Source organism: Corvus hawaiiensis, chromosome 10, assembly GCF_020740725.1.
Source record: "Corvus hawaiiensis isolate bCorHaw1 chromosome 10, bCorHaw1.pri.cur, whole genome shotgun sequence".
In the NCBI taxonomy this organism is placed as follows: Eukaryota; Metazoa; Chordata; class Aves; order Passeriformes; family Corvidae; genus Corvus; species Corvus hawaiiensis.
Genome location: NC_063222.1, coordinates 8,127,666 through 8,141,585, shown reverse-complemented (window position 1 = coordinate 8,141,585; position 13,920 = coordinate 8,127,666). Strand labels below are relative to the sequence as shown.

General features: G+C 42.7%; 1 protein-coding gene across 6 annotated transcripts in view; it reads left to right on the top strand.

The window, feature by feature from the left end:
• The first annotated feature begins 1,127 nt into the window (after positions 1 to 1,127).
• PER2 (period circadian regulator 2) overlaps positions 1,128 to 13,920 on the top strand; it is a 46,345-nt gene continuing 33,552 nt past the window's right edge. The window contains exons 1-4 of one of the 6 annotated variants that reach the window (XM_048313902.1): positions 1,450 to 1,535; positions 7,944 to 8,000; positions 8,877 to 8,940; positions 10,920 to 11,080. The gene's annotated coding sequence lies outside the window, so the exon portion shown is untranslated. Of the gene's footprint in view, positions 1,227 to 1,449; positions 1,536 to 7,943; positions 8,001 to 8,876; positions 11,081 to 13,920 lie in introns of those variants that run through there. The other 5 variants (XM_048313906.1, XM_048313907.1, XM_048313903.1 and 2 more) reach the window with 5 other exon arrangements.

Genomic DNA, 13,920 nt, shown 5'->3' with positions numbered 1-13,920 from the left:
CTGTGTACCTAATGGACTTATCCTTAACACCACAGTGAGGGAGGGAAGCGGCATTAACCTCATTTTGCAGATAAACAGTGGCAGCCCTGATGGCTCTGTCCTGTGTTACATCCTATGGAGCAACTGCATGTATGCAGTGAGTGTAAAATGCTGTTAGGCCTGAATGTGGCATTGGCACCAGAAAGTGCTTTCGCACGTTCTCAGTTCCTTCTTTGCAAAGCCATATACCATAGTGCAGATAGAGAAAGCTCAGAATATGGATGAAGTAACATTAAATTCTCAGCTACTGATTGCTCTGCTTAGCCTTGGAAGATGTGGAGATTGGACCAGAGCCGAAGTGTTTAGCAATGGGTTATCCAACTGCTGAACAGTAGCAACTCAGAGCTCTGCTTCTCTCACCAGTGTAGGATGGATGGTGCAGGGGCCTGAGTGAAAACCTGTGTGACTGATGTACAAGAATTTATTTAATCCTTTGTTACTCTAAGAGGGAAACGTCACTGGTCTCCGAATGTTTTGCTTGAACAGATGGAGCAAATATTTTTAATAAATATGAAAAACTTCTTTAAACAGTTGGCATGGAAAGCAACCGTATGTTACCGTATCGGGATCTACTGTTCCTGAGAACATACCTTTAAGAGCTCAAAAATTCTTAATCATTGTTGTAGTTATTCAGACTGATGCTGGCCGGCCGGTGCGGGAGAAAGCTCCAGCCTTACGCTCTCCTGCGGCTGCACTTTGCTTTGTGACCCGGCGCCTCCTCAACAGTACGCGGGGTCAGTTTCGAAACTTCAGGGCGTGCACCCAGCGCGGGCGGCAGCACCAGGAAACGGGATACGGGCGCTGCTGCCTTATGTAAGCGAACCCAGCGCCGTCAGAGTCACCCCCGAGGGCTGCGGTGCCGCCTCCGCGGGCGCTGTCCGGGAGCGCGGGGCTCTCCCGCCGCCGCGCCGCGCTGAGGGGGCCGCGCCCGGCCCGGCCCGGCGCGCGCGCCCGGCCGCCAACGGTCTCCCCTCGCGCGCGCGCGCGAGACACGTCACGCGCGGCTCCCAGCGGGCGGGGGAGGAGCCGCTCCCCCAGGGGCGTCACGTGACCTCTGCCCCCCGCCCCTCCCCCTCCATCCTCCCCGGCCCTGCGGTCCCGTAGCGGTGGTGGCAGCGGGCGGGGGGCGCGCGTGGAGGAGAACGGAGCTGCCGCGGCTTCGCCGGGAGGCAGCGCGGCGGCCGGCGGTGAGTGCGCTCCGTTGGCGGCGGCGCGGGGGAGGGGAGGGGCGTGCCGGCGGTGGGGCAGGCTCGGGAGGCGGCCGCGGCGGTCGGTGGAAACATGGTGCCACACGTGAGGCTTATGTAAAGTGAGCGGCGGCCCGGGCGGCCAATGGGAGCGGCGCGCGCCCCGCCCCCGCCCGCGCGCCCCGCTGGCGTCACGTAGGCGCGGCCAATGGGGGCGCGGGCGGGGCGGGCGCGCGACGGCCGGTCACGTTTCTGCCCGTATGAAGCCCGAGCCGGGACGCGCCGGGCTGGTGGGACGCGTCGTGCGCGGTGAGTCGGGGCCCGCCGGGCACGCTCCCCGCGGCAAGAAGGGGCTGGGGGGCCGGTGGGGAGTGGCGGGAGAGGGCGGCGAGCGGCGGCTGCGGGGGGCACAGGGGCTTTCTCTCCTCCCCCGCCCGCCGGGCTGAGGTTACGTAACCCTCGCGGCGGGGCTCTCCCGTTGCCAGGACGATGGGCGCGCCGGTCGCTCTTGTGCCGCGGGGTCCGTCCGGCTGCCGCCCCCGGCCCGCTGGGGAGGGGGCGCATGGGGCTCCCTCTGAACGGCGGCTGTGACACGCCCCCCCCCCCCCCCCCGCTCCCCGTGAAACCGCAGCGAGGGAAGCGGCGGCCGGCTGTGAGTCGCTCCCCGGGGCGGGGTGCGGGATGAGTGTGGCATGGCCCCCGCCCGCCTTGGACCAGGAGAGCGTCCGAGAGTGGGGGGTACAGACACACACCCACACCCAACGGGGGCTGGGACGGCAGCTGGGCTCTCCGAGGGGCGGCCGCGTGGGGACGGGCTGGGGCGCAGAGGGGGTGGCGCTGCCCCTGGCCCGGGGCGGAGGAGGAGGCGGCGGGCACCGGTGGCGGCGGGGCCGGACCGCTCCCCCGGCGGGGCTCTGCTCTGGCGTCCCTGCTGGCCGCGGGCTGCGACCATGTCAGTGTGGGGGGCGGACAGGGAGCCGAGGACACCGACGGAGAGCACGCGTGTCCCGGGGCAGTGAGCGGCACCGCGGGCCCCACTCCGCGCCCGCCCCGCGCGGGGACAGTGCTGGATCCCACCGGCCGGGCGGGATGCTTTACGTGAGGAGCTGTGTGGCAGTGAGTAACAGAATCTCAGCGCTACTGAGATGCGTGAGCTACAGGTAGAGTAGGCAACAGGTGCTGTCCGTTTGGGTTTTTGTATTGCCTGTAATTATAAGGACACTCTGTTCCTTGAGACGGTGTGCTTGTGCTGCTGTTCACAATGTATTCACAATAGGTGCATACTATTACATGCATGATTACAAAACACTTTATGTAAGTACGGTTTCATGCAAATAGATGAGCAGCATAGTAATAGTCAGGCTGATGCTTTACATTTGACTTTCCATAATAGGGTAGGATAAGGGACAGCATTTCTCTGTGCACTATAGGAGCTTATAAAGGCCCCCCAGGAGGTCGGTATGAAGTCTCAGGTACTTGGAAACTATAGTGCTTTGCAAGTGTATTCCAGTGAAAAAGTAACTTGGCTGAGACAGTGCATTGAAGGATCTTGAAGAAACAGAATCATTAAGTATGGAAAAGACCTCTGAGATCATTAAGTCCAACTGTTTCGTGCCTAGGTCCAATCTACATCTACCCTCTTGCAATTTCAAACTATTGCCTCTCATCTTGTCACTACATGCCCTGATAAAAAGTCTTTGTCCGTCTTTCTTGTAAGCTTGCATCTTTTCCAAATGTAAGAGTCTGAGATTTATTGTCTTGGACATCTGAGATTGAACAGTTAACACAAGTAAAGGGAAAAAAGTGGAAATTCTGTAATGATTCTAGTGGTAAGAGTAAGTCAAAAGTACAGTAAAAACCTGATTAGTATGGTGAGAAACCCTTCCGAGTTGCCAGTATTGTTTCAGCCACAGTTTGATTGGTGTTAGGGAGAGTGCCCACATTGTTGCACTGTAACATCAAGTTCCTTCTTGCTTATGCTTGTACATGTTTGTGTGCTTTTGTGAGCTTTCTGTTTTGCCTTTGTCTCTGAGACTTGCATTATTTCTGCAAAGTGAGGAAGTTTCACTGGAGAACTGGACTGTGTCCTCGCTCCATGCAAAGCTAGATGTTAGTCTTGTGATGACGACACTGTCCTGAGGTGTGGAGTCCTGATTCTGGACTGTGGAGGTTGCTTACCTCACTAGTAACGCATAGAGGAAAAGAGATGGCCTTTGGCCTAGAGAAGAAAAAAAGTAATACCCTTCAGGTTTTGGTGAGTTTTTGGCCATTTCAAGGTGAAAGGAAAATATTTTAGCTGGGTGTCATAAATGTCAAACACTGTGCTGTGAAAGAACATGGCCTGTCCTGTGAAGAAGTGGTTTGGCTTGATGTAGTTCAGAAGGCAAAGGCATGGAAAACAGGTTTTTGGCCTTTGTGCACATCTTCAGATTTGGCAAGTTTTTGGTTTAATTTATAATTCAAAGACTGCATGGTTTTGCTGGAATTTTTGTTTATTTGTCAGTTGGTGGGACTTGTTATAGACTTCCTATATTTATTTCAGCAGACAAATTCTGTCTGTGAAAATCTAAGTAATCTTCATTTTTACAGTTTACGCTTATTCATTTTGGATTTCCACAGAGAGGCATTAAAGAGACAGCATGTTCTTGGCATAATACCTTCTCTACTTTTTCTTCCTCCAGTCATAAGATTAAAGTCTGTAACAGCACAGTTTATTTGATAAACTTACTCGAGCCTCTCCCTGAACAATACATTCTTAAAGTAATAAGCCTTTAGTAAACTGAGATGTTGATGGAGTTTAGTCTCAAAGTATGAGAATAGAGTGAAGTGGCGAAAGTGATTGGCAGTAGAGTTCTGGATGTTTCTTCTACTTCAGACGTTTATTATGACCAGGAAGTATTTGGCTTAGATACAGACTGATAAACAGTTTTCTTTTTCCTGGGTTCTTGCCACACCCTTATTTCTCTAACATCTTTACAGTATAAGAATATGCTTTACAGCAGAAAGTCTTTTTTTAACCCCTCAAAGTATAAGGAAATGAGCAAGTTACCATGGGATGAGGTGTATTTCTTGTGGTTTAAAAGCAAGAAGATTACCAGTAGCCAGTAGAACAAGTAAATTATCACTAGTCTAGATCAACTGTAGTGTTTTCTATAGGGTTGCTATGGTTGGCCTGTGTTGAAAGGAACGTCATGTTCTTAGCAAGGCCTTGTGTAATAGTTGGCATGAATGTCCTGTAGACACTGTATTGTACTCCTAACATTACCACATCATAATTATTAGATAATCAGGTGTTTCTGAAAAGGAATTTTTTTCTCTGGTTTTGATTGCATGGCCTAGAATTCCTCTGTGAGGATGGTGGATTATAGAGATTTTTAACTGGATTGTCTTACTGCATTCATACTTTCCACATTCAGTTATATCCCTGTAGTGCAAGTTTGAAACTGGTTAAATATTCTTTATGTTAACTTAGATTGTCAAGCACTGAACAGCAAAGGAGTCAATACCTGTATTATTCTTTGTGATACTATTGTGTTACTCAAAAGGGCTCTTACTTGTTCTTTTGGTTATGGATGAGGTTGGATGCAGAAAATGTTGGTCTTGAAAGAAATGCAGCTGCTGTTTTGTGTCCTGTGTAAAAAGTGTCCGTCTGCTTTCCTGCTCGAACTGCTGCCTTAAACTTAACCACTGCTGTCGGGGTCAGACTGGTAACACTGTTGCTTAGCGAAGAACAGCTCTGCCTTCTGACACTTAGAGCTTTGTTTGAGAGGGGATGAGGGTGTTTCTTTTTAGTTTTAGGCAACGTCCTTCTTTCTGTGAAGTATGTTTAAAGGACATGGGAAATGAGAAGGTAGCAGTCAAAACCACACTTCAGAGGGTGATGGTTTTGCTACCTGTTGCTGGGATTTCTTGTGGCCCTGGGCTGCTTTTGTGAAACAGCATGGCAGGGAAGACCAGAATGAAGAAGGGTCAGATGATTTGAGTATGTCTGCAAAGCGTGTGGAGAGCTTTGAAGTGACTCTTTGAGCAGTTCTGTTCATGCTGCCAGGGAGCCAGCAGCCATGTGTAGTAGGCAGGCACCCGAACACATGGGACTCCACATGCCTGGGTGTCCATGCTGTGATCTGATGCTCTGCTAAGTGGCTTAGTACATCACCAGGCACGCTTGTGCAGCCTGCTTGTACTCTGCCTGCCAGCAGTGCTGGGACATGGGCAGGCCAGGCTTCTGTGCCACTGGTTTGTATTTCTAGGGTTACACTGAAGTGTAGATGGGGTCTTTGAATGCCTGCACTGGACTTGCACCAGTACAGAATCCTCTTACTTGGTCCTCTGTCCCTCTTGAGGAGTTGCTAAGGGACAGCAGCAATATACTGAGTTTCATGCAAGTTGCACAGGAAGTGGTTCTGAAGTGCATGTTTTTCCTGCTTATCCACCTGTATAAGAGATGTTATGAGAATTTGTGTGTGTGAAAGGTTTTGTAAAGTCAAGAAGTTTTTGTACAGATGTTCTCAGCTACTGGTGAACTGCTGCTGAAGTAGTGTGTGGTAGTCCTAGAGGAGCCTTATGATTTCTCTGATGTTTTTTGGTAGTCTGATTTAGACAACTTTGCTTGTAGAACACAATCAGAAGCGAGGCTAAATGTACCTTCTTCAATATATATAATAATGGAATATGGTTTTCATTTTTCCTTCATTTTCTGCCAATAGGAAGGAAAATTTTATTGAGGATGCTGAAGGGGTAGTGACTCAACATGCTGTTTACACGAGTGGACTGAAATACACAGAAAACATTTCTTGGGGCAAGAGGATGAGGGGATTCTGCAGATGGTGTGAGCAGGCTGCGGAAGTTCAGGGCAAGCAGTACCAGTGTTGATCCTGACAGGATGTGATGCTGGGAAAGAAACCTCACCTGTATGCTAAAATGTCTGGGAAAGACTTTAGTTTGCGTCCACCTGTTTTTGAGGTACCACAGTAATTCTTAATGCTTGATTTTTCTTGTAGGTGGAATAGTTAGAGGTGGGCTGAAATTTCCTTGTATAGATGGCTTTTTTTAAGTAGAACTGACTTTGAAAAAGTAGAACCAAAGCTACACTGCCTTTCTAACATTCTGTCCTGAAACAGAGGCACTTCACTGTTAAATAACACCTGCAATTTATTGTAATTGAAGCTTAGGGAGACAAGATGAAGTGGTGAGGATGTCCAGTACTTTTCTTTTTTCTTGATTTCATTTCCTATCCTCCTTATTCCTTGCAGCTTTTGTATTTTAGTACAGTTTTTGTGCTTGACCTTATTACATGTACTTTTATGTTTCTGCTTAGTTTCTTTAATTGTACAAATATCTTCAGTATATAAAGCACTTACTTGATTTCAATTACATCTCTGCCATGGGTTCTTCCATGACTTGAGCTCTTATTTCAGTAATACATCCAACTCCTAGGACAAGTACATCGTGTTTGTTAGGTTGCTGCGCTTTTTGGAGTGTATTATTGATGCGATGGGAACAAGAATTTATTTGGCACTGTATTCTCCAGAAAGGGACTTTCATTCTGACTGAAATTTTGAACAGCAAAATGGATGTGAACAACAGGAATGTCTAAAGAGTAGCATTAACCTGGAGCTACTGTAAATGTAATACCCCATGGTGAAAGTGTGTCCTTTTTCTTAAAGGAGAGGAGTAGTAGACACACAAATATACTGCTTAATGGGGATGTGTCTTGGGGTGACCTTATGATGTGTATCCCACAGGATGTTAGCAAATACTAAAGCTGATATATGGTATTGAGATACTTGTAAATCCAGTTTCACCTATAAGAAAGGTGAAATATATGACTGCATGGTGGGACATGATAATTTTTCCCTCCCTTCTGTGACAACACTTGGCAACCTCAAATGTATAATTTTTGTCCTTTTTTTCAAAAAGGGTGAGAGTTGACATGCAAATATTAGAGTTCTGGCTATGGATGTTGTGCTTAATTGTCTCTCCAGTTCCACTCAGGAAGAGAAGAGCATTTTCTGGTTACAAAGAAAATAAGGTGTTTTTTTAAATGCACACTTGCATACAAGTAATTTTTATTTACCTTTAAGAAGGCACTTTTTCAAAGACTGGAAGCTGGAAGGAAGGATGTCTAGAAATTAGCATGGGGCATGTGAAGGAGATGGTGTTTAGTGTCTTTACAAGATGTCTCAGCACAGGCTGCTTTTTTTTTATTGCAAATACACAACCTCTTGGCAATTAAATTTGGCTGTGGGCCAAGTCTCTTGTTCAAGGTGAAAGAATGAATTTGAGAGGTGGTTTCTGTTAGCTCTTCGGGATGATCAGTTCAGATCCACTACGGAGTCTTGAGCACAGGTGGTGGGTTTAATAGCACGAGGCATAATTACCTGAAAGGGTAAAATAAACTTTATTTCTGGTCTGGCAGAAATGAGAATTTGGAGGGGTTTCTTGTGTTTATAAAAGGAAGATAATTCAGTGGATAGTTATTCTGTGCATTGCTCAAGGAACCAATGTAGAAGTTAGATTACAATAATAAATACTTTTATCAGTAAAATTTCTTGCATTTCCTCTCATCTTGTATTGTAGTCTTTATAATTGTTCTTCATCTGTGGAAGACATATTTTGCATGGTTGGACTTGTGTTGCATTATGAAATGGACTTGATTTATCTTTTGCAATAATTTATCTTGCTTATAAAACTTGATTTTTTTTTTTTTTTTAATAGGAATATATTGTTGACACTTGGAGATTTGGAAAGATCATGATTAGTACATTCATTAAGGTGAGTGTTTTATGCTGTACCTGAGAAAGTGATTTGTAATATCAGTTCTTTCTTAATGAGTCTGAACTTGGGAGGGTGGGAGGTGTCTCTGTGACTTTGTTATTGCTCTTTTGTGTACTTCCTTTGAGATGTAGTGTCAGAATGCCCAAAAATAGAGATCTTCAGGGCTCTACATTTCTAAAGACCTGTTGCACAGATCATGAAGTACATGGAAATGCTGTGGCTTCTCTAAACCTTTATGAAACTGAAATTTAGTGTAATGTCAGTATCAAGTGCTGCGTCTGCATTGTGAGCTGTGCAGATGTTCATTAATAGCTTCCATTTTTTGGATTGCTCTTGCAGGTGTTAAGGAACTTTCAATCATGAGGAAAATTTTGGGGTCCAGAAAACCAAGTACTTACTGTTACTTAGATAATCAGGATGGTAGCTCAGGAAGAAAAGGGAAAATATTGTGCTCCTAAACTTGAATTTAAAAAAGCAGGTCATAGCTTCCAACAGTATTATTTGGTCAGTTGTGCTCTGCTTTGAAAATGAAGAAAAGTTGATGGTTATTGGAGCAAAAAAAGGAAGCATAATTAAAAGAGAATGGTGGAGGAATGTAATCTGTGATGCAATGAAAATTTATAATGTGCTTTCATTAAATGTGATCTGATGATGCGACAGTATTGGCCCTAGACAGGAAAGATAGCTGATCTGGATAGTACTGTAATATTGCAATACCCATGGAATTGTAACTGAGATTTTGAGGATTAACACTACAATGTCTGTTTAGTCTAAATGATAGAGAAAAAAACCCAAACAAACCTGGTTTTCTATGGCTGGAAAATGTGATCTGAATAGGTTCTAAAAGCTGGCATTCTCTTTTCAATGCTGCAGGTGTGACTTCAGTTCTCTGCAGAAAGTGAACCTGGTTCAACTTGGTTTGCATCCTGTATCACAGGTGTGTTCCCTACAGCAAGTTTTTCACTCTTTTATAATATTTGAAGTCTTCTGTGCTTAGAATAGATATATATCAGTATGGGAGGAAATGAGGAAATGTCACAAGTTCTGTCTTCTTTGTAAAATGAAAAAATTAGACTTTCTTCTGTGGAAAAGACCTTATTGGAGATGCCAGCTGTGGATGAACTCTTTTAGTGCTTTGGGTCTTGGGCATATTGAATCACCTGTACATTTCCTCTGAAAAATAATAGAAAACAAGTAGAATTTGCTGCCCCTAATTCTGTTCAGATTGTTTAAATACAAGTCATTCAAACCAGGCATTTTGTTTCAGATAAAAATCCTTTTGGTGTAATTTGTCTTACTTTCCCTTAAATTGTAGAACAGCTTATCATGAGAATTTTTAGTAGTTTACAAGGATTATACTTAATGTTTTAATGTCTTCCTAAATGTGTTAAATATATGAAACCAATATGATACACAATTAAAATGGTACATGCAGCTACTGTGAATATATCTTCAAATATATACTAGACTTTTTTAAACCTCTTTTACTTTTTTTAATTGAAAATTTTACAGGGAGTTGAGTTAGTGTAAAGGAATTGCAAGAGCTGTCTTTAAACAGGGATTTAACTGGTGCTGAAAGACATTCCACATTTTCAACGTCCAGGCTAAAAACTGTGAAATCTGCAAGTAGTTCTGGATACAGCAATTTCTAATGCTTCTTGTGGTCAGAGATAAAGCCTATAATTTAAATCCTGAATTATCAATTTATGATAAAAACAGAAACAAAACATTTAAAGAACCAACACAAACAGATTTATATCATAATACGAATATTTTAGAACTTGTATTGGCTTCACAATGTTATGCAGGATGGAATGTTGTGAATAAATTCTTCCTTTAGTCTGGCCAACACAAATGTACTTTTAACAGTTGGTAGATGTGCAGCATGTTAAATTAAGGCATGTTAGCATGGGCTGTCTTCCAGAGTGGTTAGCTTGGGATTTGAACACTGTTCCAAACATTTCTTCTGCATATTCAGATGAAGCATTTAAAATGATGTAATTGTCTGCCACACAAATGTTGGTCTTCTGAACTTCTGATTTCTATTCTACCATTTCTTTGTGCTACATGGCAGTGGCATGCACCAACAGACTTAGTTTCCTAGACTTGCTAGAAGAACTTTCAGGTTTTTTTTTAATTTTCATCAAAATTCCCAGTGGCTCTCTTGAGAAACTGTTTTTATTAGGAAGAATAATAGTGTTAATGGACTTCACTAGTACAGACTTCTGACCATAAAAAAACCACCTTTTTTTACTGTGAGAGTGAGTGAGCACTGGAACAGATTGACCAGAGAGACTATGGAATATCCATTTTTGGAGATACCCAAAAGTCATCTGTTGGTGGTCCTGAGCAGCCTGCTCTAGGTGACTCTGGCTGAACAGAGAGTTGGACAAGGTACCTCCAGAAGTCTCTTTTGATCTCAACCATTATATGAATTGAAATTTTGTAACTGAAATTTTGTAAAGGTAAAATCTTTAATGCTCTTACCAATCCTATAAGTGATATAGGGTCATAAAATGATATCGTAACCAAACTTGATAAGCACTTGGAGCTCCTGCTGACCACATCAGGCATTTGGCTCTGTGCCCTACTGGGGAGGCCAGCCCTGTGTTCTCAGTGGCTGTGTCAGCCCATGCAGACTGTACATAATATGATACCACTCTGATTGTGAATCCGAAGAGTTATTTTATCTAGTCCAGAGGATGGTATTACTTTTAAACTCTTTAAGATCTTGTTTCAGAGCAAAAGTGTTTAAAATGCAAATTTGTGTCTTGTTTCTCTGCTGTATGACAGTTTCATGTTTAACCAACATTTATCTGCATAGGCGTGACATAGCTGTGAGCATCTCTCTGGTATCTGTTTGAAGAGGACACTGTTGGGGGGCCCAGGTATTTCTTTTATATTTTATAGTTATAGAGGTGTCCGGACTCTGTAATGGTCAAAGATTTCCAGTAGAAGAGGATGAGACAAGAATTAAATGCATGTGGGAGACTCTGGACCTAGGCACCTCATGCTTTTGATGCTAGCTGGGAGGGAGCTTGATAAACACTTTTGCCACCTTTTCGTAGAAAAAACAGGTAAGAAACACACATAATTATTATGATTCATGCTAGTAGAAAGATGATTCCCCTCCTGCCCCTCTAGAGCTTATGCAGAAAATATATTGTTCTGTGTTTGTGTTATCTTTAAACTGGAGTTTAAAGTCATATATATGTATTAATTCTGAGCAATATTTTGGGTATAAACTGGGAGTTACCTTAGTTGAAGCTAAAACATTTTTAGCCTAAAACCGTACTTATTCTTAAATTCAGATTTGAGTTTCTTCAGTGAGGAAACAATCTAGTTGGAAGCATCGTCACTGTGGGCCCTGATCTGATGCCAGCTTCTTCCTGTATAGGTGCTGCTGTGAATTCAGGGTGGCACTTGCACAGCTCTGGAACAGGGCTGTGTCTTGATCAGTTCCCTTTGTAAAGTGGCAGCTGAAAGCAGTGGTTAATGAGGATGACCTGTATAAAGCTATTAGTAACTCTTATCTAAATAACAGTCTTGTGTTCAGGGTTTTCTCGAACTGAAGGTTGAATCTGTATCAAAAAGTTGTGAAATTCAGATTTTATGGGAGCATTTGTGGTATACTAATAATTTTATTGACATAAGTAGAAAACTGAATTGCATCTCATTGCTTGTTTAGTAAAAGAGCAAAACTTGTTCATGATTACTTGAAGTGAGATAAGTAATCTAGTAGAAAAGTTCCTTTTCTTTTTTTAGTAAAAATATCTTGGAAGAAATTATTGAGCATCTTTGTTATTGTTTCTTATAGTCTGAGAATATTGCCATCTTTTTCTTTCCCCTCTTCCTAGAAAATGTCCTAGTGAAGGTAGTCTGTTAATTGTTCGTGCTAGGGAAACATGAAGCTCTCAATGTTGGTGAAGTTGCACAGTTGAACAAGTCACTTTTTGGATTATTGTTTGTTTTCCAACATTTTCTTGTAACATTTTTCGACTACCAAGCATTTAATTATTGTCTAATTGCACAGGGAGAATGCATTCATTGTAGATATTAATTTTCAGTTATCTCTGAAATTGCATGATATGATAAACCCTTGCTAGTTATTTGTCATCTAAATAAGAAAACTTTTGTAATTTTGCAAAACGAAAATCCAGAAGACATGTGGAAGCCCTTCTTGTTGACAAGATCTTCAGTAAAATTTAATCTTGACCATTAGGAACATCTCCCATAGGTGCCAATACAGTTAATAGTACCGAATATTTACGTATCTGTAGTCAAAAACTATACTGTGGCTCTTGCTTTGTTGGGAATATTGGTAAGTTGATAGTAGTTGCAAATTTAGACTCAAATCATTAGATCTTACTCAGTTCTTGAATTGGATGATTTTGACTCTGGATTGTTAGTTTCTCATCCTTTATATGCCAGTACTAAACGCAGTTGTTGTGTGAAAAGAAATCTGGAAAAATCCATTCTCTGAATATAACCAGATCTCTGCTGAAACAAGATTTTTGGGTTTAAAGTTATGGTTTCAGAAGAAATCTGCCTCCTTGGTGTTCTACAACCCTTCTTAAGGGTGTTTTTCAAAAGCAGAAGCTCAGTTACTTCTTTCAGCATTTGTCTATACATATTTTAGTGTGGTTTTTTGGTGGTGTTAGAGTTCTGGCTGTTTCCTTTGTCTTACTGCAGGATAAAGGAGTAACTCTGGGTAATGAATAACCAGAAGACATTTGCTGTATATCTAACCTGGCAAGTCAATGCCTATGTTTGTCCTTAGTGCTCAGTGGAATTATGGTGTCTTTCACACACTGCATCAGGATCTTAGCAAGCTCTAGTCTTTGCCAGAATGAATAGAATGGTTTTTTGTGAGCCAGTTCCCTTAAAATCAAGCTTAACTGGTGCCAATTTAATATTTTAAAAGTTTTTATTTATAGAGTCAAAATAGACAATATCTGTTAAAAGTTTAGAAAGATGGACAAAAAAATAAAGAAAAACCTGGCTTCTTGCAAGATCAAACCTAAAAGAGCTCTTTGTGTTTCCATGTTCAGACGCTTCCTGAACTTGGGATGGGATGTAATTGCCTTCCTCAAACTGGTAACAGGAGAGAACCTCAGACAAGGAAAACATGCAAGCTTTTGCCTTCCAGTGTTGTTTCGTTAGTGATTGGGAATTTATTCAAGCATATGAGTGGGATGAATATGTGCAATTTATTATGTTATTTTCCCTGAGATTAGTTTCAAAGATAATTAATCTCTCTGTGATGTCTGACCGTCTGTGCACCTGAAGTGTTTGCACAGTGCTGGTGCCTGCATGCAGATGTTCCACTTAAAGGTCTTTCTCTGCTGAGAGTGAAGTCTAGCCAGCTGCATCACTTCTTATCTAAATTGCAGAGCATGGTGGAGGGTTATTGCCAGTCTGAGCTTTTTTCACAGTTATTCCAATTTCTTCTAAGAAAATGTCTCCAAAGTTAGGGCATATATTAACGTTGCATAATAAATTTAAAAAGCACCAAGATTCCCCCAAAGTAGTAAAGTCTTGTTGTAGAAATGCTTCTCTTTCTTTTTCTTCAGAAGCTCTTGCAAGTTTATCATAATATTTTTCTTGTTCCTTCCTCTTTACTCTTCTGTATTCCTTACTCTGGTATGTGCCTTTGGCACTGACGCTTTTGAGATTTTGAGACAGAAGAAATTTTGTGCAGGACTGACTTTCAGTGACGTTAATCTTCCAGTCTTGCCAAAAAAACCCATTCCAGCTCAAGCTGAGCCAGTTCATTTGGAAACATACCTTTAAAGATGACAAGCTTGTGTTTTCTCCATTACTTGAATACTCTTTTTTTTTTTTTTTTTTCTGGTGTGATTGTACTTGGGATCCAAATTGTAGTCACTTTAATGTAGTTATTAGGTGTGGGCAAAGC